This window comes from Festucalex cinctus, chromosome 16 (assembly GCF_051991245.1).
Source record: "Festucalex cinctus isolate MCC-2025b chromosome 16, RoL_Fcin_1.0, whole genome shotgun sequence".
NCBI lineage: Eukaryota > Metazoa > Chordata > Actinopteri > Syngnathiformes > Syngnathidae > Festucalex > Festucalex cinctus.
This window is the reverse complement of record NC_135426.1, coordinates 23419772-23444403: the sequence shown is the minus strand read 5'-3', so window position 1 is coordinate 23444403 and position 24632 is coordinate 23419772. Positions and strand designations below refer to the sequence as shown.

At 40.5% G+C, this 24632-nt stretch overlaps 1 protein-coding gene across 18 annotated transcripts in view; it reads left to right on the top strand.

Moving 5' to 3' along the window:
* Positions 1-24632, top strand: part of ptprda (protein tyrosine phosphatase receptor type Da) — a 298862-nt gene that overhangs the window by 56642 nt on the left and 217588 nt on the right. For all 18 annotated transcript variants that reach the window (XM_077500599.1, XM_077500600.1, XM_077500603.1 and 15 more), the window contains exon 6: positions 22824-22847. The gene's annotated coding sequence lies outside the window, so the exon portion shown is untranslated. The remainder of the gene's footprint in view (positions 1-22823; positions 22848-24632) is intronic.

Below are 24632 nucleotides of genomic sequence, written 5' to 3'. Positions count from 1 at the left end.
GCGCACGTCTTCCTTGTTCTAATCACGCCGCACCGTCCGGCTTGACAATTTCCGATGAATGCCGTTCATATTTGTGAACCGACTTGATGAATACGAACGTGAGGCTAAATGGGCAAGAGTGGCTGATGTGATTTTTATCAGGCCACGGGAGTTACAGTATGTGCGTGCGCGTGTGTGTATTTTGGGATGGCTTGGCGCTCCTCTCTATTAGATACCATGATGTAATCCATCTTGTGGCTAATTAGCGACAGGGGGATAGAAGGGAGGAGGTGGAGGAGCTGGCACACGCGGTTACAGATGAAGGCTCTTTTTTGCTGTGGGTGCTTTGTGGCAGGACGCTGCTCTTTGTGAACAACTACATATGGTTGCATCAAACCAAAACAGACGACTTCCTGTGTGTTTTCAGGCATGGCTTTTTGAGTTTTTTTTTTTTTTTTTTTTTTTTAGGGCATGACACAAATGCTGACAAAATTTCAGGTTGTGAATTAAAACTGGCATGGGAGGCTGATTTATTGCATTTTATTTATGATTTATTTTTCAACCGGATTTTCTATGTGATTGAAGCAGCATGTGATTACCGTATTTTTCGGATCATAAGTCGCAGTTTTTTTTCATAGTTTGGCCGGGGGTGCGATTTATGTGTGAAATTATTAGTGCTGTCAAAGTTAAAGCGTTAACTAATTAATTAATCACAAAAAATTATCGCATTAATCATGTGTTAACGCAGATTAATCGCACTATTAATTTTGACTGCAGGTGATCCTTTAGCTTGACACAAGATGGCTACATTAAAGGTAGCACAGGTTGTGTATAAACAATAAACATAACATGCATTAAAGTGAAGCATTCAATAAATGTTTGCATGTGACATTCAGAATATTTGTTCATGTCAAATTATATGGGTCATTTTTTTCCCACTTTAAATTATGCAAGTGAATGTAACTGATTAGAAAAAGAGGAGGATGAGACATCCTCTTAACATTAAATGCCGAAAAAATTAACACATAAGAGGTGCATTTTAAATTTGGCGGGTGTAAAATGTTGATAAAAAAGACTTTTTAAAAAAGCGATTAATCGCGATTAATCAAAATTTCAAGATCTGATTAATCTGATTAAAACATTTAATCATTTGACAGCTCTAGAGATTATTAACACATTATTATATCATTTCACATGTTATTTTTACACTAAACCGCAAGAGGGCGCTCTAGGCCTGTGTTGATAAGTTCAACATTGTCGGTAGAAGAGCATCGTCTACCTCCCGAGTTGGGGGAGTTGTTTAAAAGTGACACCGAGGATGAGGATTTCATTGGATTTAGTGATTTGGAGTGAAACTGATAGTTTGGTGAACTTGTTAGCATGTTCTTTATGCTAAGAGTTATATGAATAACTTGTAGTGATGGGAACATAATTCACCCACGGAACGTTGGGACGAAGGGAGAGTTCCGGGTGGGAAGGTTTTGTTATGTGCAAAAGGGGATTTAGCCTGTTAGCTTCTAGCTGAGTGGGGAGTTGCTGTTAAGACCTCAGAAGCTGATGTCAATAAAACACCAGCCTTTGGCTCCGCCTCCGACTCCCGTCACTGCTCGCTACAAACTCTTAATATGTTGCGTCGTTACTGACATTAGCAGGCATGTCAGTCATGTAACGTTAGTATACCGTACGCTTATTCAGCCTGTTGTTCTCTCTTTTATTTTTATTTTAAATTGCCTTTCAAGATGACGTGTATGTTTTTGGTGTTGGATTTTACCAAATAAATTTCCCCCAAAAATGCGACTTATACTCTAGTGCGACTTATGTTTTTTCCTTCTTGATTATGCATTTTTTGGCTGGTGCGATTTATAAGCCGGAGCGACGTATAATCCAAAAAATACGGTGATTGATTTAGTCCATCTTTTGTGACCACGTATAAAACTGAACTTTATCTTTTGAAAAAAATGACACAGATTAATGACACAGTTACAGTATAGGGTGTATGAGCTTGTGTATTGTTAGCGCCGATAACAATAAAGTTTGATATCTCAAGAAGGGTTTGAGCGCTCGTTAATCAAGATGGACAGGAGCAGCGCCCCGACCCGCTTCATTTTTTTTTTTTTTTTTTTTTCCCATGACGATGGTGGCCTAGCTGGGAGCTCCCTCGGCTCCGATGCAGCTCCGGATCAGGGAGCCAATTAAGAGCCAGTGCCCCTCACTGCAACCTTTTGTCCCCCCTGGCCTTATATTGCACTTGGTCGGGGATATTTGTCAAGCATACCGTACACTGGAACTTGCACTATATTAATTTTTAATCATCAGGGTCTGAAAAGAAGTTTCATTTTGCAAATCTGGTACCGATGTACACTAGGGATGTAACGATAAGGGCAATATCGTATTATTAAAATTGCCACAATATCGTCGTTGTCATGTTCACAATATTTAAAAGCAGCACATCTGTTCAAAAAAAAGTCAGCTTGATGTCCATTTGTGCAGTTGTAGCACCCTCTGGTGGCTACTTTTTAGTGCAATTTAATTTTCATGAGGGCTGTTTTGGCCCTTCTATGTTTAAAATCTATGCTAATTGTCAGATGGCTATATATATATTTATTTATTTTTTCTTATATTTATAGATTTTTATATATATTTATATTTTTATAATATTTTTCATTGCTGTTATGTACAAAAGCACAATAGTGTTTTGTTTTGTTTTTTTGTTTTTTTAGCATGAGCTAATTTTTTTTTTGTTTACAATATTATGACCTGTTTTTATATCGCCAACCTCCCCACAATATCGTGATAATATTGTATCGTGATGTTTGAATATCGTTACATCCCTAATGTACACAATTCAAAAGGCTCGCCTCGGCCATATGATACTCACTCACTCAACAAAGGTGCATTCATGTATGATTTTCTCAACGATTATTTGAAGCTCTTTTATTCAGTTCTCACTTTTTTTTTTTTTTTTGGACCCGTGCGGTGCATCATTTCGAGCTTCCTGTTGCTGATGTGATTAGGTGTCATTAGCCAGCTCGGCTCTTCAAGCTCACCCGTGAATCAGCAAGGGAAGTTCACCATTATCGATCGGCTCCACTTTCAAGACCTCGACCTCAAAATTCCCGACCTTGTTCCAACCCCGGAAATTGCCGTTGCGTCTGGCCGCGAGCAAAACCCGAGATAACGGGGCCTGCGTATACGGGATAATATTCATCTATCTATCAATTGCAGCCTCCTCCCCTTGAAGATGGAAGTTCACTTAAGGATATGAAAGACGGTACACATGGGAAATAAATAAAAGTCCACTACTTTTCCAGGCACTATTTTGGGATGTGATCCCGTTCCATGAGGTAAAACAGGAAATATATGCGTGAATATACTTGCGCACGCCGATATGCTTACGCGTGTGCATTAGTGCTATTACTTTTCACTAAATGGGCTCTTATATCAGGCTGCGTGTCTTCAAAGAAAAGAAAATATGTCGGGAATGGATTGTATTTGCTAGACAGGCGTCAAGTGTCAATGCCAGACATTGCTTAGGTGTCCCGAAGTTTGCCTACATTGGTCGGCTTTTGCGCAATTTAGTAAACAAAAAAAAACAACAACATCACACAAAGAACGGAATATCAAAAACCTCTGACGTGATCTCATATTTCCATCCCTTAATCGGGGGGTTCGAATCGAGACCACAAAGCACTTAAGAGCACAGACAGACATTCAATCGGCGGATTCGGCCGTCATGGATTTCAACCACGAGTGCACTTTCTAAATGATAGTTCACTCTCATCAATTTGTGTTTATTGGGAGGCGCTCACGCATGCCAGCATTCATAATGGATGATGTGAAAAGATCATTACATTGCAATTATATGATGCCTATCGGGGGGTAGTAATGTAATTGGCTATGTTTGACGTACCTCTACGTCAAGCCGTCTCTTAAAGCTTGCCTCGGTTTCATTTTGATTAAACGCACGAGTCGGCGTGTCCCCGGCAATCACAAATGAGCTCCGTTTGACTCGATTGGATTTGAGCCGACGTAATCAGGGTAAGCACTTTCATCCAGTGGCCTGTTAAAAGACAAAAAAGGCGGTGTTCGCGAGCACGCCCGGAGCAGCGCCTTTTGATGCCGAGCAGCAGTTTCACGGGCTTATAACGGAGCCCGAGAGCGAGTCGATCACTCGCCATTGAGTGAGTCTCCTGGTGCGCCTGCCGTCATTCCTGAAGAGCCCCCGTTTGTTACCCATTAACTCATTTTCTCCCAATAGCGTGTAAATACGTTTTTTTTTTTAATGTTCTAAGTGTCCCAAAGACGTATTTATACGTTTTTTTTATTTTTAATTTTTTTATGCTAGAGCATACAGAAGGCTTTGATGCAGCCTCTCAACTGCAAAGAACGGTTGCAGAAATGGTAATTACACAAAGAGCAAAGGAGATCAACCAGAGCCATCTAGAAGAAAAGCTCAATTACTTAGAATTTTGAATAGATTTGTGAGAACTGATGAAACCTAGCTGTCTTCTAATGCTAATTGCTGCAAAACGGAAACAGATAGAAACATACTGTTTTTCCCTGATGAAAGAAGAGACTTTAATCTTTCATTTGGTAGGTTCCATGCTTTTATAGCAATGCAACACAATATTCTGTGGGCTTTGCAAAATCAGTCAAAATCCAGTAAAACAGCCGGGAGCGAACAAGATTGCAAAATGTGAAAATGGCGGCGAGTGAATGAGTTAAGCGACACGAACAATCAGTCGGCATTATCCACTGGATGTCACTTGGTGCAGCGCTCCCCAAACCTTTTTATGCTTGGAACAATATTTTTGACGGACTGATATAGAAACGAGTAAAAACAAATGATAAAAAATCCAACTCACCATTAAACGGAATGAAGTTGCAGCACTGCGCTCGTTGCTCTTCAACGGACCTGTTATGGAGGAGAGTTCCACTTCGCAAAAATTGGATGTTGGAAGTGGAAGCAAGTGCTTGTGTTTGTTTGTGGTCGTGGCGGTGGGCAGTTTTGAAGGCTTCGTTGCTTCAATTTGAGGCCGTTGCCACTTATCATGCAGAACGGGCTTGGTAGGTGACAATCACCTGCAGCCGCAAACCGTTATTTTCAGTAGAATGACTGATATTGTCTCTTTACTGCGGTTTTCTTTTTCTTGGAAGTTGGAGGCTTTTCTTCTATTTCATCATTCGGCCTTTTCCCCTTTCCGAAGAAACTCAGTGGAAACATTTTGCATCATATCATGAAATGTCAGGAACCACCGACTGAGAGGCCTCAAAATCAGACCCTACATTTTTTTCCCTCATTATCTGGCTCTAATTTCTGGCTGTTCTTTGTTGCCTGAACTATACATGGCTAATAACGAGGCTGTGTAAAAAAGCCAGCGCATCTGGTGTTGCTCAATACTTGTTTTTGCCAAAAAAGCAAAAGAACGTCCTGACCCTTGAGGTTTTGGACATCCTGTTTTGAGAAGTATGCGTTGGAGAGGGTCAACTGACGGCTGTTTTGCGAGACAATGAGTAGAAACAAGCGTCAGGAAAGGGTTCTGTTCGTGTCCATGCAAAAATCCACTGAGAAAGGTACTTTTACGCTAAATGGTACTTGGAGAAGGTTTGCGATAAGTGACAGTCGCTTTTCATTTCTGTCGATTCAACCAGTCAAAAAATAACATTTTGGAACTGCAACAGCAGGCTGCCAAATATATTGCTCACCAGACCAATGCCCATCCCCAATTAACTCATTTGCTCCCAATAACGTGTAAATACGGTTTTTAAGTGTCCCAAAGACGTATTTATACGTTATTTTTTTATTATTTTTTTTTTATGCTAGAGCATACAGAAGGCTTTGATGAAGCCTCTCAACTGCAAAGAACGGTTGCAGAAATGGTAGTTATTACACAAACGGCCAGCAGGTGGCAGCAGAGCAAAGGAGATCAACCAGGGCCAGAATTTTGAATAGATTTGTGAAAACTGATGAAACTTAGCTCTCTTCTCATGCTAATTGCTGCAAAACGGTAACAGATAGAAACATTCTTATTTTTCCTGATGAAAGAAGAGACTTTAATCTTTCTCTTGATAGGTTCCATGCCTTTATAGCAATAGAACACAATATTCTGTGGGCCTTGCAAAATCAGTCAAAATCCAGTAAAACAGCCGGGATTGCGAAATGTGAAAATGGCGGCGAGTGAATGAGTTAACGATGCAAAAGCAGAACGGTGACCACTTTTCGCCAAATGCAGTCTTTCATTTAAGTGAAATAAATGGACGTGCATTTTAAAAATACTAATGCCACTTTAGTCCACAACCCTCTACGCCATCAATTCTCTCTACTGCGACTTTTGTAATATTACCATACTGTACATCAGCCCATCTGGCATGCAAGCTGCGACGCGCTCACAAGATTCCACAGTCTCATCAGGTCTCTGACGGATTGCTCCGTCTGCTGCGGTGTCAGGAGATGGATGAGGTGGCCCGAGAGTGACTGACAAACATGACGGCGCTCGGGCAGCCGCAGACGCTTTTCTTAAAAAGATGGCGCGGTAATTGGGACGCGGGTGCCGTATTGTTAATGATCACATCACTTTGAAAGACGACGGCTCCCTTTGCGCTGCCAAGTGTCCTCGTCATACCGTGCATAGCAAGTTATGCGTCCGTGCTGTTGGATTTGGATGGATTTTTCTGCGTCCCGTAGGGATGTAACGATATTGGCAATATTGTGATATTGAAATTGCCCCAATATCGTCGTCGTCATGTTCACAATATTTAAAAGGAACATATCTGTTAAAAAAAAAAAAAAAGTCAGGTTGATTTCCATTTGTGCAGTTCTAGCGCCATCTAGTGGCTAGTTTATTAGTCCAATTTAATTTTCATTAGGGATTTTTTGGCCTTCTATGTTTAAAATCGACGCTAATTGTCAGATGAAGGCTCAATATTGTTATTGAGATTGTAGGTGGTTTATATGCATTGCTGTTATGTACAAAAGCACAATATTGTGCTTTTTTTTTAGCTCTTTCTTTACAATATTCGTGACCTTCATATCGTGATATCGTATCGTGATGTTTGGATATTGTTACATCCCTAGTGTCCCGTAATAATTACATATAAAATCAATGAAATACATAACTGAAATTGGACTTACTGTTTATGAATGGAATCATACAATGCAAATGAAATGTGATACTAACTTGATGGCTTACTTGCATGTCATTGACGCCATGAAAGTTGTCAAAATCAAAATGAATAAGTAAGCAATTGCAATGTTCAGGGTTTCCCCCTCCAAAAAATTTTGCTAAGACAGGAAACAAAATTAAGCACTGAGGAACGTCGGACGTTCCCGACACCACTTATCCTCTTCAGAGTGACGGCATGCCGGATGTTATCCCAGCTGACCTTGGGCGGAAGGTGGACTCCATCCTAAATTGGTTGCCAGCCAATCGCAGCGCAGACATTCGGTGAAACCATTCAGATTCACTTTCACAACATCGATGCGTGGGAATTGAACCCACGTCGTCTGCATCAGTCAGGCCAAAGTACGACTGCACCATCAGTGGCCCAAAATACAATCAGGAGTTTTCAATCAAAAGTTTGACATGTATGTTTGTTTGTAAAGTGTTCATATATCATAAGGATATCAGGAAATCAATATTAACTTTGCGCATGTTTAGCAGCGCTAGGTGAGCCTAATTGAAATGTACGAGGCAGCCGACGAAATGATCCGCGGCGGCCAGGGAAGCCGACATGATTGCAAACATACGGAACGGTTCCTTAGACAAGAGAAACATTTGCGCAACAGAACAGCTCGGGGACGTTCATGGGACTGGACTCCTTTTTTTTTTTTTTTTGACAGGTTTTCATGTGCCTGTCTGCGTTCGCTTGAGAACGACAAAGGCGGGGAGGAGTTCGCAAAGATGCAGCGCATCATTAAAAACAGTGCGGCGCTCATTGTTGTCACTGACATTAAAGATCCCGAGATGCCTTTGAAGGCGGCTACGAAAATAGCGTCGTCTTCAGTGCTTTGCACAGCCTTCACATTTCCGCATAAATTGGGGAGAAAATCGGATTCTCAACATTCCCGTTTCCTTTTTTTTTTTTTTTTACAGATACCTTCCTTCAACCACCCCCAGCATCCATCTCTCTTGCCACGTCTCCATAATAAGCTATTGACATTTTGCTTAGTAATGACTGCAGGAATAATGGGCCTTGTATATCGCGTGAAATGAGCAATGAGTGCAAGTGGCGTTTTATAACCCCCGCTAAGCAAGATCGCCCAATCCCACTTTGGAGTAGCTGGGCACTCTCTTCCTCTCTTCGGACGAACATCTGTAGGACAAGTTCACGATCAATGGCCAGTATGATCCTAAAATGGCCGCTCTCACCAATAAGGCGGACTTCCCGTGTCTTTTCGGGTTTAAAGTCAGCGCAGTGCTAATGTGCTAAATATCGGTGGCGTTATAGTGAGGATTTCTGCAATCAACCAGTACAGGCACATTTGACAGAAAATATGGGCGGGGGGGGGGGGAGCAGGAGGTGAATTCAATTATCGTGGGAGAACACCGTACGGGTCCCTGAACTAGTAGATGATCCAATAGTCTGCAAAATGATGGCATTGAATTGCGATTATGAAATATTCTAATTGTCTCCAGGATGGCTCATTCACTCTCCCGGTCCCGAACGCGACGATCCATCCGAGTGTGTACAGATGTTGTAATCGGTTTGTTTCAATACATTCCGACACGTTCATTAAGCTGCTAAGCCACGCGCGCTCTCGTTTGGTTTGAATCCCGCCAGCGGAAAGCCTCTTCTTCTTCCCGACGACAATTAGCACGCAGTCAAATAGCGGAGAACGTCGGTGGCCGTCTGCCAGCCGAGCCACTTACACCGTGGAGTGAGTGAGTGAGTGAGTGAGTGAGTGGCAGCCGAGGAGGACAAACTGCTGCAAGGAACAAAGTTCGGCTCAAACTAGCTCAACAAATATCGCTTGTTTTGGCTGATTATTCTGTACCCAAACAAAACGACAAGAAAGAAATTAGGCTCCAAATCCATGTAAATATGCCCTTGAGTGTTTAGAATGTTTGTTTTTATCTTAGTCTGTTTACTTCCTGGTTCATGGAGGAAGACCTAATAATGATAGGACCATATATTTTTTTTTAGTTGGCTTCTTTTCTTTTTTTTTTTGTGGCTAAATTGTAGTCGTCCCAATTTGACTCAGTCCATTTCCGTGATTGCCGTCACATGGCCACCTGAGTATGCAGTTTAGCACACAACTCAGCCCTGACTCACATCCTTATTTGGTGGTTTTTTTTTTGTCCTCCCCTGGCTGCCTTGCTTGCTCCCCCCCTTCCTTACCACACACGAGTGATGAAGCATTGTGCCGTCCACTCTGGGGGACATTTTCTGCAATCAACCGGCATTCTGTGGCTCGTCCTGCTAATAAGCCCAAATGGTCACCGGTGACTGAAGGATGCATTGTGTTTTAACGCAGCACATTCCAATGTGACTCTTTGCAACTCCAATTGTTGGTTGAAGCTCACATTTTATTTTTTATTTTTTTTACTTTATCCCAAATGTCCAAAAGGCAAAAGGGCTCTAACAGTAGTTCGCAAAATATTTTGCCGTAAATTATGTTGTATTTGGAGACTGGCAAAAAAACCCATAATAAACCAATTAGTGCTCCCTACATAAGTGTCCGTCGAATAGATGTTCACTTAAGTAAAATAAAAACCTCCCTCAAATATACGCCCTATATAGTCACTATTGGTTAAATATAGTGTTATATTTCTCCCAATACATGCCTTGCTCCAATGTCAGCTAACATTATCAACTGAGAATCAATTATTAACACATTCATTGCCAGCCCAGCAAAAAATGCATCATTTGACGTCTTTTGCCGTCAATGGCATCGAATGAGTTGAAATTGTTTATGACCCTTATAAAGTCCATTGAAAAATAAACACCTCTGTCATATCGTTTCCCTCCTTTTGGAGCCAGCGAGCCGACATTGTAGTTAACTTTCTCTCAACAACGTGTGAACTAATGTATATGCATCAGGCCCCTGCATAACCTTGCAACATTCCTTTTGTGTCGTAAATGTTCCGACTTTGTATTCCGCTCTCAAAGTCTCCGCTGTGAGAAAACAACTGCCGTCCTTGCCAATGAATTTTCATGACGGCTTCATCATTTCACGGCGCGCCGCCACAATCCTCTTGACCTTTGTCCGCCAGATTTCATCGCCTGTGATCACACTTCACCCCCCCCCCCCCCCCCTCATATTTTTTTCCTCGTTACTTGCTGTAAAGTCTTAAAGCTCCGCCAACTGACTGCGAGAACGTTGCCGCCCTCAGTCCTAAGAAACTACCGGTTGCTTAAGTCGCCTTCTGCCATGTACGCCGTCGCTGGATTACGGCTTGATCGTACAATTCTCGATGTAAATAAATACATTTAAAAAAACAATAATAATACCACTTTTTTCTCCAGTACTCAACTCTTGAGTAGTCACCAACACTGACACCAAGCACTGATACCTCTCGTACTTTTAAAATTTCCCCAAAAAACAATGATAATTTTAACTCTTTTTACTGCCATATGTTATAAAAAAAAAAAAAAAAAAAAAAAAAAACTTTCATACGTCATCCTTGAAAACGTTCTATTTCATCGGATTTCGTCATTTTGCATTGTAATTTCATACACCAGCAGCCCATTGAAAAGAGACACAATGCTGCCATCTGCTGGCCATAGTTAGCGAGTGTTTTTGATTCCACAACCCATTGACCAGGCAGCACTGCACTTAGACGTTGCACTGCCCATTGATAAGAAAAAATGTAGTTGACGTCGTTTACCGTTTATGGAGGCATATATTGTATTTTTACTCATCGTTATTAAACATTTTTGGCGGTCAAAGATCAATATATCCCAATATAGCATTTTCCCTTAAAATTGTGTGGAAATTAATGTCATTTTTTAAAAATTCTCCTACTTTCTAGTTCCTGATCATATAACAGGCACAACAGGGTGACCAATAATGGTATCGGCCCCTCTCGCGTGTACTAATACCTTGAAGTAAGGCCCGATACCTGTTACCGGTACTCTGCCATCCCAAATAATATTAATAATGCTTTTCTAAAAACAAAAAAACAAACAAAAAAACGCTAATTGTGTTGAAATCATGTCACGCATGTCTGTTTTATTTAAAAAATAAAAATAAATCATGTTTTTTTTTTTTTTTTTTTTTTTAGGGGAGGCCATAATGGGATCAATGCCGTTTCCATTCATTTCAATGGGGAAACATGATTTAAGATGTTTTGAGTTGTGAGGCTGAACAATTTTAACTCGTCACAAGGCACCACTATATAGTGTCTTCACAACATCGATTTACAGTATACTCTATTATATACTGCAGATATATGATATAGATAGTGTAGATAGATTATCTGGAGTAGCTACAAGTGTTTGCTGTGATTCTACTGTATGGTATAACTGGTGCCACACGGCTAATGAGGTGCAAGAGTTAAAGCAGCCTGCTGATTGTTTGCTACTATTTGCTAATTAGGGAGCATGCAGGGGGTCATTAGCAGGAAGGAAATGTCCACTGCTTCCATGTGCTTACGTAACCAATCAATGGCTTTAATTAAGACTCTTAGGTTACTTTGGCTCCCCGCAGACATCCGACTTGTTTACCAGCACTCGAGTCACCATGTAATTCAATTCCATTCAATTTATTTTAAAGCCCCCAAATCGCAAAGGGCTTCACAGGAACTAATACCAAAAACTTAAAAAATACAACAACAGAGACCTTATGTAAACAAAAACAAAAAACAAAAAAAAAGATTTATCGTTATTATCATCATTATTATGATTGACCAGTTGCAATTTAAGTGCACTACAGTGTATTATGGTATAGTGGAATAAATGCATTTGTGATATTTATATATAAGAGAAAGATGGGTAAGGTCTTAACTCTTTGACTGCCTAAAACGTTAAACTCATTTACTCCCAATAACGTATAAATACTTTGTTTAATGTTCTAAGTGTCCCAAAGACGTATTTATACGTTTTTTTTTTTTTTTTTTTTTATGCTATACAGAAGGCTTTGATGCAGCCTCTCAACTGCAAAGAACGGTTGCAGAAATGGTAGTTATTACACAAACGGCCAGCAGGTGGCAGCAGAGCAAAGGAGATCAACCAGGGCCATGTAGAAAAAAAGCTCAATTACTTACAATTTTGAATAGATTTGTGAAAACTGTTAAAACTTAGCTCTCTTCTAATGCTAATTACTGCAAAACGGAAACAGATAGAAACATATTTTTTTCCCTGATGAAAGAAGAGACTTTAATCTTTCTTTTGATAGGTTCCATGCTTTTATAGCAATAGAACACAATATTCTGTGGGCCTTGCAAAATCAGTCAAAATCCAGTAAAACAGCCGTTAGCGAACGGGATTGCGAAACGTGAAAATGGCGGCGACTGAATGAGTTAATAACGATAAGTAAAATCACGCCATAAACGTTAAATAACGTCAACAATTTATATTTTTTATTTATTTATTTTTTTATTTATTTTTTTCTCAGCGCAAGGTCTAAGTGCAGCGCTGCCTGGTCAATGGGTTGTGGAATCTAAAACACTCTAAACTATAACCAGCAGATGGAAGCATTGTATCTATTTTTATCAATGATCAAAGCCTCTGTCATATCAAAATTTTTCTTTGATAACGTGCGGCAGTAAAAAGAGTTAACTTAGGACAGCAAAAAGGCGGAATTTGTGGCAGCTGATGAGGTGTTGATTCACCCAAGTGGGCAGCCTCACCCCCCCAACCCCTCCGAATCCTTTTTCAGGCATCTGCCGAGGTGTGTGGAGGTGTCACTAAAAGGCAACGAGAGGACGCGCACACTCTCGCATTTACAGTACAGCGAAGTGTGTGTGTGTGTTTCCTCAGGGAGATTATCACTAATGCATAATACATGGCGCCATATTTCCAACTCTTAACGTGCTGAGTTGATGAAGAGGAGATCAGGTGGCGGGGAAAGTGATTACAGGGCATAAACATTGCAGCTGATATTGCTTTATTGTCACCAGCGGAAGAAATGGCAGCTCGATGACAGTCGCCGCAGACGAGTGCCAGCGTCAATGTTAATCAAGTGCGCCGATTTGTCGGAGGGCGGGCGGGCGGGCGGCCGCAAATCAAAGCAAGTGTCGAGTCGGGAGGCAAAACGCGTCCAAATGCGCGCCGATTAATTCACCTCTCGCGCTCGTTTCAGACTGCACTCTTGGAAATGATTAAACTGTGCAAAAAAAAAAACATCACGACATGTTTATTTTTTTTAATCAAAAACCTCATATTTGGGTTCAGCCATAACGAGATTAGCATATAGCGCAAGGATGTGGCCCTTGAGTGCATTTGAACTCATTTGCTCCCAATAACGTGTAAATACGTTTATTTTTAATGTTTTAAGTGTCCCAAAGACGTATTTATACATTCTTTTTTTGTTTTGTTTTTTTATGCTAGAGCAAACATAAGGCTTTTTATGCAGCCTCTCAACCAAAGAACGGTTGCAGAAATGGTAGTTATTACACAAACGGCCAGCAGGTGGCAGCAGAGCAAAGGAGATCAACCAGGGCCATCTAGAAAAAAAAGCTCAATTACTTTTAAATAGATTTGTGAAAACTGATGAAACTTAGCTCTCTTCTAATGCTAATTGCTGCAAAACGGAAACAGATAGAAACATACTTTTTTTCCCTGATGAAAGAAGAGACTTTAATCCTTCTTCTGATAGGTTCCATGCTTTTATAGCAATTGAACACAATATTCTGTGGGCCTTGCAAAATCAGTCAAAATCCAGCAAAACAGCCGGGAGCGAACGGGATTGCGAAATGTGAAAATGGCTGGGAGGGAATGAGTTAATTTGAAATTCAGGCTAAAAGAATCTAAATGGTTTTAGATGATAGGACATTTCTTTTGCCGATTGTGGCTAATTTGAACAAATTCTCTCGTAGTAGCTAGTCAAAGTTTAGGGACATTAATGCTAACCAAACGTCACGATATACAGGGTGTTCCAAAATGTTTTGACCCCATTTCATAGGCCAATAATTTTGACAATTTTCGTTGGAATGACCTCCAATTCTCACAGCTTGTTGTAGAAACGTTTCAAGTTTTTGTGCGTAACATTGAGCTTACACAAAACACAGGAAAAGGAAGTTCTCAACGTCCTAAAAAAGCACTCTTGGGCTGTAATTCCGAAATATAACCTGCCGCTTGGTGTTGAACATTTATGAAAATATGTCATAGAACCAACAAATGTTTGTACTTCTCTTTGTAAATTTAACCAATAAAACATATGACCTTCAACATAAAGTGTATTTAGTTTCATTAGCATCAAGTAGTTTGCGAGATATGGGCATTTAGAATGGGGTCAACCATTTTGGAACACCCTGTAATATTGTGGGGAGGTCGGCGATATCAAAATAAAAGCTCACAATATTTTATAAAAACTCAAAATATTGTAGTAATAATAATAATAATAATAATAATAATAATAATAATAATATTGTACATAACAGCAAGCAGTGACAAATATACATATATATATGTATGTGTATATATATATATATATATATGTATATATATGTGTATATATATATATGTATATATATATATATATGTATATATGTATCCTCAAAATTCTAACCGCCAATGCCCGAAAAGGACACAGGAAAACGTCCATTTTGGTTTGAAGTTGCTGATTTTTGGCAATAATCAGTCTAGCTATGAAACGCAAAACTCGGCTTCACAAGATCAGATCTTGTTATTCGTTGGAATTGTTAATGTGTCCGATTTATCAGCATTAGAATCCAACACTCTTCAGTTCTTGTCAAGTGTTTGTTATTCCAGCGGTAATTACATTCACGCTTGACACAAAATAATGTTTGTAGCATTTTAATTAGACCTCGAAGGGGTTGTCATTTTTTTTTTTTTTTTTTAGGTCTGGTTATACTGACGTAATGTTTTCTGTTTGTCTCCCAAATTTTTAACTAGAGCGCAATCCCAGCTTATACATGATCCCAGAATCTCATTTGAAATCTTTTTGCATGCGAAATAAATAAAGTTCAAAGCTGGCATATCTGCGGCTCATCTGCGTCTGGGGGTGGGGGGGGCTTCGCCCGCATGCTTTTGCCCGTGTCGGAATTTTCATCTTCCCGCGTTCCCGCAGCTGCCGGCCGCTTGCCGAGTACACAGATGGCGGCGGGGTCGCAAGTATTTTAATTCACTTTCAAAGGAAGCCGTACTGGCGATATTAAAAGGATCCCCCCCCCCCAAAAAAAAAAAAAAACATACAGTAGATATGATAGCAAAGCTTCCTTTCACTCTATTACACGGGAATGGATGCATGGCACGCCCCACATCACAGTGGTTGGTTGTTTCTCATTGAACTCCATCGGCGTGACCGACATCCTCCGGAAGGAGAACGCTTGTAATTAACGATCAGCCCACATATGGAGGGGAAAAACCGAGCGCCACTTTCGCCAATCCATCTGTCCTGCCGTAATGGCTGCACCTGGCCGAGTTTGCAGCGTTGGGAATGTTGTCGGAGCGAGCTTGGCACGCTGAGGGGGGGGGGATTAAAAAGCAATATCGAGCCCCCGTGCGTCTTGCAGCCGCGCCGTTTACTCATCAAGCCCAATTATCTACATGAGTATTTAAACAACTCCTTACAATTTATGATCGGGTCCTGTGGTTTTCTGAAGCTAATATTTAAGAAGTTAATTTGCAGACAGAGAGTGCAGAGTGTCAAATGTCATTATTACGTTATAGCTCGGAGCGACATCTCTTATCGCGTTTTTTTTTTTTTTTTTCTTTTGCGGCCCCCGTGTGGTTCTCTCGTATCTGCAGGCTTTTCGCCGATACACATTGGCCCCCCCAATTTTCACATCTTATTTAACTTCACTCACGGCCGGCGAGGCTCGACGAAGCTGAACTCGCGGGTTTCAATCCGGTACTGTCTGATATTTCTTGCCTGTGATCACCATCAAGGTCTGCAGGAATGAGTACCCGAAGACAAAAAGAACTTGTGAGGAATTATCGGAGCAGATGGATACTACTGGGTTCAGAACATCAGTCTCTACTCAAGTATTAACTCATTTACTCCCAACAACGTATAAATACGTTCTATTTACAATAATACTATGCTCCCAAAGATGTATTTATACGTTTTGGCTTTGATGCAGCCTCTGAACCGAAGAGAATGCTTGAAGCAATTGTAGTTATTACAAAAACTGCCAGCAGATGGCAGCAGAGTATAAGAGATCAAAAAGCTCTTCCCCCCCACTATTTTAAACAGATTTGTGAATAATGATGAAACTTAGCCATATCCTAATGCTAATTGCTGCAAAATGGAAACCGATAGAAATGTACTTTTTTTTTTTTCCTGATGAAAGAATAGGCTCTAATCTTTCTTTTGGTAGGTTCCATGTTTTTATAGCAGTAGGACACAATATTCTATGGGCCTTGCAAAATCAGTCAAAATCCAGTGAAACAGTGAAAATGTCCTGGGAGTGAGTTCAGGACTGTGGTAGCATAAGGCAGCGAGTATATTTTGGATTGTACTCGAGATCAATGGAAATAGATGACGTGAACGTGGACCTCACAAAACCGGTAATCTGCAACAAGACAAAGAGGCATCACCGGCGGTGACAACAGCAAACAAAATTAAGGAATCTTCGGAAACAACGACTGAAATCCATAATTGCGGCAATAATGGAATTGACTAAAGCAACAGTTGTCATGACAACTGAATCCACAACTGCGGGAATTACAATGAACTGAAATTGACGCCTGCAGTGACAACATCCTCTGGAACAACAGCTGTAACCACAACATATTCGACCACAAACTGAAACAACAGCTGCAGTGATGACGATGAAAGCCAAAAGAACAGAATCTTGAACAACTGAGGCGACGACTGTCCAACCAACGAAGGCAACAAGACAGTAACATCACCTTCTAGACCAGGGTTCTCCAATTCCGCTCCTCTGGGTTCTCAGGTTTTAGATCTTACCGCCCAGCATGCCTGATAACGATTCTGATCTTTAGTATCAGGTGTGTTGTTGGTAGGCGGAAATATGTAAAACCTGTCAGACTCCGGACCTCAAGGACAGGAATTGGTGAACCCAAACTCTGGTCTTCAAGTGCCGCAATCCTGCATGCTCACGAGACACCAACTGAGAGAAGGACAGAGGAGATGACACCTGCTTTTGTACCTCGGACTGCTTCAGCCCCACCCCAAAGTCCAGAACCACTGAGAATCTCGGAGATGATCTTGTTCCCGTTTTTTTTTTTTTTTTTCTTCTTTGACAGCGCAATATGGTGTGATGGTAAATGAGAGACAGATGCAGTGGCAAACGAGAACATCTGCTGAAGAAGAAACGACTCTTAAACATTCCACGCTCTGGCACTCTTTGAAGCCTGTCTAATTTTTTTCCTCCCCCTCCGCTACTCTGCTCCAAAGTCACTCGGATAGACACATCGAGCAACAAGAACCGTTTCAGTACTTTGTAACCCATTAAGAATAAATTGGCCCGAGATGCCTTTTCTTTCAAATTCAATACATACATTTTTAACACAGTTTTACCAAAACATATGGTACCTTAATTTCCAAGTTAAATTTGTCCATGATGACACTTGTAATTTCCTGCTCCAGCACTGTTTATTCAAATAATGTTTCAAGGTTTATAACTCCATCAGGGTAGCTCAATCAATGCTAATTTTGTTAGCCTGTTGCCTTATGCATTAGCATTAAGCTAGCAGACGTTCTTAACTCTTTGACCGCCAAAAACGTTTAATAACGATTAGTAAAATCACTATGTATGCCGCCATAAACGTCAATTGACGTCATCTACATTTTTTTTTTTTAATCGATGTTAAGTGCAACGTCAAAGTGCAGCGCTGCCTGGTCAATGGGTTGTGGAATCAAAAACACCAACTAACTATGGCCAGCAGGTGGCAGCATTGTGTCTCTTTTCAATGGGCTGCCGGTGTATGAAATTCCAATGAAACATGACAGAATCTGACGAAATCTGATGAATGCTCGTAATCGGCAAAATCGGCTGGCACTTTTTTTTTTTTTTTGGGAAAACGTGTGGCAGTAAAAGAGTTGAGACAAAGTTATTTGAACACAGTTTTACGAAAACAGATGGTACCTTGTAAATTGGCCACCTCTGTTATTTCAAAATTGATATCTGGCTTTTGAAGAAAAACACAATGATGCAGAGGCTTCATATGCTGAATGTATCATATGTGATACATTTGGCATTATAGGATAAGTTAACCTGAACAAAATATAAGACATTTGTTGCATTTATTATATAACTTTTTTTGCAAGTCGTGCATATATGTGGAATTTGATGTCCCCAAAGTTTTGCAGCCGATCTGGCGTCTCGACTGTCTGGTGCAAACTTCCCGCCATAGTCTGTGCGATCCCGGGCCATCTGCAGCCTCTGTCAGAGCCTCGCTAATTCCTCGCAGCTCAGATGGAAGGATGCAAGCTTTCTGCGGCTCTTCTTCCTGTCTCACTTATTCCTCTCGTTCTGTCCTCGCCAACGTCTGCTTCACACCTTCCTTCACCCGACACTCTCCTTTTTCAGCTCCCCAGCCATTTTTTTTTTTGTTTCTTTATGTGCCGCAGTTAATAGCAGCTGTCCTCATTCCACGCCGGCAAGCAGGTGAAATTGTCTTGACTTGAGAAATTGAGGCCTTTCTTGTCATGAGCTAAATTGACCAACGTCTCTTTTTTTTTTTTTTTTTTTTTTTCCCTTCCGCTCGGCACTGTCACTTTTGGTTTGCGAATAAGCAAATTCTCTCTTTCCTCTTGGAAAAAAAAAGGAAAAATGTGCAAACCCAGATGGCATAACATAAATAAACCAACAGGAGTTAGCAGTGGTTGTTGAGCCAGCAACATAGGATTTGGTGCGCTTATGTCCTGTGAGGTTTCCTGTCAGCAGTCTGCATCGCTGCCAAAACTGCCAGTTATGAGGCTGTGTCAATGCAAGAAGCGTATTGATTTTTCATCTTATCTACAGCAAGATAGTCGAGCGTGGAAGTGGAAATCTACCAGGCGCAGTCGATGAATTGAGAAATCTTAAAACTCTTTCAACGGTATATATTTTTTTCGATTTATTTGATCTCTGTTTGGAGTAGCTAACCCAGCGATAGTTGAAATCCTTTTAGTGTTCATTTGCTCGTGAAATATTTGGATGGTTAACCGCTTGGCGTCAATACTTTTTTTTTTTTTTTTTTTTTTTTTTTTTTTTTTTTTTTGCTGTACTCCTAACTGGCCGGTCAAATGTAAACTCTGTGCTGCACGCTGTACACACTGAGTCTTTTCATTTTATAATTCCCCGTAGCACTTGACCACTTTAAACCTCCCCGACTCCCTCTTGTCAATATAGAAAAGACAAGGCGAGGAATGGACTCCACCGCCTTCCTTTGCCTTGTCAAAATTTTCCGTGTTGGGCTGCAGGTTCCACACGGCATAACTAAGACCCTTGGAAGGGGCTTATCTGCTTAAAACAGGAGGGCGATGGAGGGGGGAAAAAATACTCTACCGCTTCTTCCATCTTTTTCCGGAGTTTTTTTTCGAAGCCACCAGAGCTTTGCATTCTCCCGTGAGAGTGTCCTTTTCACGGCGTCTCACTGCTTTAATCCACTTACGCTTCTTAAGCCTACCTCCACTTGACTTGATTGGCCACCTTTCCAAATTTACTCCCGATCAATAAGCTTGTGGACTGGAGAACTTTCTTTTTTTTTTGTTGGGTTCTTCTTGGCGGATCAAGCATTGCAAGTTTTCCGTTTGTCGTTTTCGACCTGGTACACACGTGAGGATTGTTTATCTGTTGCTGTCCTTACACATAAAATTTTTAAAAATCAGGTATTTAACGGTTCTGGTATTACTGTGTGTGTTATAGGGCTGACAGTACATGCCGCCAATTTGACAACTTTAAAATAGAACTTATCTTACCAAAATCCTTTTATTTTGAAGTTGTTCCCGGCCGCGTGTTTAGGACATTTATATTGCCGTTACAAACTGTTGCTACCAACGCCAACAACACAACTTCATCCTGAAATCATATTTGATTGCCAATTACGGGTGACAAAAAACTTAATTACGCTGACATTGTAATTATTGTACGCTGCCTGTTGCTCGCGGAGCTAGCAGCGCTCAAGTGCCCCATATAGACTAGCGAGAGCTGTCAGGTTACTTTCCTAACTTTAGTAGACCTAAGATGCCATGCAGGGGCAGCAGATACAATGAAAACATCAGAGGCCCCAAGATTGAACCCTGTGGAACACCACTACGTTCTATTATACATGTGAAATCATATTGTATATATTCGTATGACCGCTTTCTTTATTTGCTGGACAGTATGAATGGATTACATTAACTCTTTGACCACCAAAAACGTTTAATAACGTTTAGTAAAATCACGATGTATGCCGCCATAAACGTTAAGTGACGTCAACTCCTTTTTTTTTTTTTTTTTTTTTTTTTTTTTTTTTTTTTTTAATATATCAGTGGTCAGTGCAATGTCCATGTGCGGCGCACGGGTCAATGAGTTGTGAAATCAAAAACACCCACGAACTATGGCCAGCAGATGGCAGCGATAGCTGCTCGGGCCCTAACTAGAGCTGCGAATTACAATGAAACATGACGCAATCTGTTGAAATAGAACATTTTCGAGGCTCATGTGAATGATCAAAGCCTTTGTAACATTAAACCTAATTTGACGGAGCGTCACTAAACAAAAAATATTAGTATCAAAGTCACTGTTGTGGAAAAAATGTATCTTTTCTTTTCTGTTTTCGCTCAATGTCACTCAAATGACCTATTTTCAAATGGTGATTACTAAAGATGGGAATAAGGTAGAAACATACTTTTTTTTTCTAATGAAAGAATGGAATGGAATCTTTCATTTGGTACCCATGTTGTTTATGTAGCAAAATAACAAAATATTCTGTTTGCTTCGAAAAATGAGTTAGAATGCTCGGAATCCGCTGGCATTGGGGCTTGTTTTTTGATAGTGTGGCAGTCAAAAGAGTTAAAAGGCCTAAATGACTCTGCACACTTTGCTGCTGACAGTCTGGCATCAAGTATTATATTATCAGATATTCTGACAAACAATCACATTTTTTTTAAACCTTAGTCCCTCTCGACAAGCCTAGCATCCTGCTGGTGGTCTAAATGAAAGCTCAGGTTCTTGCAGTTCCTCTTGAAGTCCGACATAAGTCCCTGCTGCTGACCTCCCTCGGGTCCAATTTTCCCCGGTGCTGAGCTTCAAGGCAGTGGGGCTGAGCTCCGTGTTTAGTTCCATTACAGTGCTAGCAGCGGGTGTGTGTCCAACCTGAATGGTAATGAGCGAAGACCAAAAATCCCCCCCCCCCCCCCCCATCCCTTTTCCTCTGCTGAAAATAGATTTTTTTGCACGCGGTGAACAGATATTGTAATCACGCTCTCCCCCGCCTTCGGGCCCCCGGGGAATCGGTGCGTGCGCGGCAAAAATGCAAATGAACGGCGTGCCATAATGTTACCTACGTACGACGAACAGGAAGCCACGTCCACTGCTTTTCTTGCACAACTGCTCCAAAATATTTGGAGAAGAGTGAGCAGTTTGTGCAACTGATGTCATAATGATGTCACTAGAATGCCCGGCCAACATATAATGAGGATGTGAGATTTAATTAAGGACGCATTTGTATTTGGTCATGTCATACATTATGTAGGGCTGCAAATCATGATTATTTTAATAATTAGTAAATTTTCAAATTGACACTGCAAAAAAAATGTGTGAACTGGATTTGTTTTAAATATATAATTTGGTTACTGGTTTGGTCGGTAACATGTAAAATGTTAATCATTGCTTTCCAACATTAAAGCTGACGTTTGGGTGATTTAATAAAAAAGTTGTAATATTTTTTTTTATATATTTTAGTGACGCTCTGTCAAATTAGGTTTAATGTTACAAAGGCTTTGATCATTCACGTGAGCCTCGAAAATGTTCTTTTTCAACAGATTGCGTCATGTTTCATTGTAATTCGCAGCTCTAGTTAGGGCCCGAGCAGCTACCGCTGCCATCTGCTGGCCATAGTTAGTGGGTGTTTTTGATTTCACAACTCATTGACCCGTGCGCTGCACTTGGACGTTGCACTGACCACTGATATATTAAAAAAAAAAAAAAAAAAAAAAAAAAAAAAAAAAAAGGAGTTGACGTCACTTAACGTTTATGGCGGCATACACCGTGATTTTACTAAACGCTATTAAACGTTTTTGGTGGTCAAAGAGTTAATGTAATCCATTCGTACTGTCCAGCAAATAAAGAAAGCGGTCATACGAATATATACAATATGATTTCACATGTACAATAGAACGTAGTGGTGTTCCACAGGGTTCAATCCTGGGGCCTCTGATTTTTTCATTGTATCTGCTGCCCCTGGATGGCAAAATTGCAACAAGTAGTGATGCAGTGCAACGTGAAGTGTGGGACTATTTTGTGTATTTGTGTGTGCACATTTACTAAAGCAAGAAAGAGGACTTTTTTTTTGTGGAATAAACGAGCTTCCCCCTCAAATCACTCGACAAATATTAATGCAAGTTGTGCAAACTTTGTATCTCGGGGGACGCCACGGAAGACGTTTCATGTCCTCTCTATTAATAAATGATACACCACCCGTGTTGAAAGGGGCTATTCTTAACCAGCAGTGTGCGCAATAGTGGGACACCATCATTTTTCACATGGAAGTTTTCTGCACATGCAACTTGCTGACATTTCTTTTCTCTCTCTCCCTCTCGCTCTCTCTCTGCCGCCTTGCAGATGTGACCGACTATTCTGCGTGAGGTAAGAGGCATTTCATTTTTCATAGCACTCAGGAGTGCACGCGTGTCATGCGTCTTTGGGAGGCATTGCATAAATATGGAGGCGGCCTCAGATGCGCTTGAGCTGCTCAGAATGCCGTCAACTTTCCCAACGTGCTTCTCAGTTGTATTCAAATGAGCCCACATTGTTGAGACAACAAGCGTTCAGGGGCAGATTGACCCGTTTTTAAAATCAAACAAATCAAATTAGGGATTTTTTTTTATTATTATTTTTTTTAATATGACAGCTTTGAGATGAGCTAAAATTGTAAATATCTTCCTGACGACCAGCAATTCAAATTTGTCCCCTGTAGTGGACCTTTTTTAAACCTGAATATCTCCCACCCAGTGCATACGATTGAATTAACTCATTTTGTGCTCTATAGAGGACATTTAGCGCTTTCCAATGATACCAAACGTGTAGGGGTGGGGTTTTGCTACCTTTCATTGCGTCATAAAAGAAAATGGCTTCCCTCAGTGCAAGCACTTTTTAGGGAAGAGGAAAAGTAGAAAACACTTTTTATTGAACAAATTTAGGCTTTAAATGTTGTTAGCATGTTTTCTATAAGACTTTCAAGAACACATTAAAGTATGTTTAAATTATTTTAACTGTATTTGAGCCTAGCATTTAAGTTTTAAAAAATGTCCTCTGTAGTGGACACATCATAGCTTAAAAACAAAAACTTTTTTGTTTTTCAAAAATTTCTTTTGCAGTTTTACAGTTACTTCACAAAGATTGGGTAATATCAAAATAAACATGATTGGACAATATTTTTTTTCCTGGTAGTCAGGAGGAGATAGTTTCCTAAATAAAATAACTTTTTTTTTTTTTTTTTTTTTTTTGCTAACATTGCATTTTTTCCCCCAAAAAAACAGACTGTAAAATTCCACATTTTAATATGTTTAAAAACTATAAATAATGTCCAGGGCTGCTATGGCTGTCAGTTACTTATTATATGAATCAATGAATCAGATAAAAAAAAAAACAACAAAGATGGTTCAAAACAAAAATAATCGGTCCATTTTCATGAAGGATTACAAAAATCTGACAGTATTTACAGTTGAGCTGAAATTCTGAGCATTTGGACAATTTAAAAAGTAAATAAAATCTAAACGATTCATCCATTGTCAAAAATAATGAATTTGATGATCAATTAGCCTACTTGTTGCACCTCAAATTTCATTTGTTAAATGTTTGTATTTACTTTTTAACGAAGAACAAATAATATGATTTTTTTAGTGATTGTCTTTCCCGTTATAAGTTCGGTAGACAGATTAAGTCTAAAAGACACGAAACAAAAATATAATAGCCGAAAAGTTTTGGGGTGGAACGTCACCGCTGCAGGAGGTGAAGTGATGGAGGATGAGTGTAAGCGACTGTCATTGACAGCGTGGCCCCGGGCCAGGCCAGACCAGACCAGACCGGGCCATGGCAGGCCGGCGCCAAGACAGGACAGCAGGAGCTCTCGGGGCCCGCCCCAAGCCTCAGCGCATCTGTTCAAGAGTGGGCGGGGATGGCCAATCAATCATCTCAAAAAAAAAAAAAAAAAAAAAAAAAAAGTGCAGTGAACAAATGAGGAAAGTGGCATACCTTGACGTTGCTTGTTCCTTCTGGGTCTTATTTAACGGAACTTTTCTTTTTTTTTTTCGGGGAGGTCCGAGCTGGTCTTGTAATTGAAAAAGCGGCGGCGGCGGCGGCGGCGGCGGCCATTCGGGCTCCAATTGACTGACTTGACTGCTCGAGAAAAGAGAAAACCCCTGGCTGGCT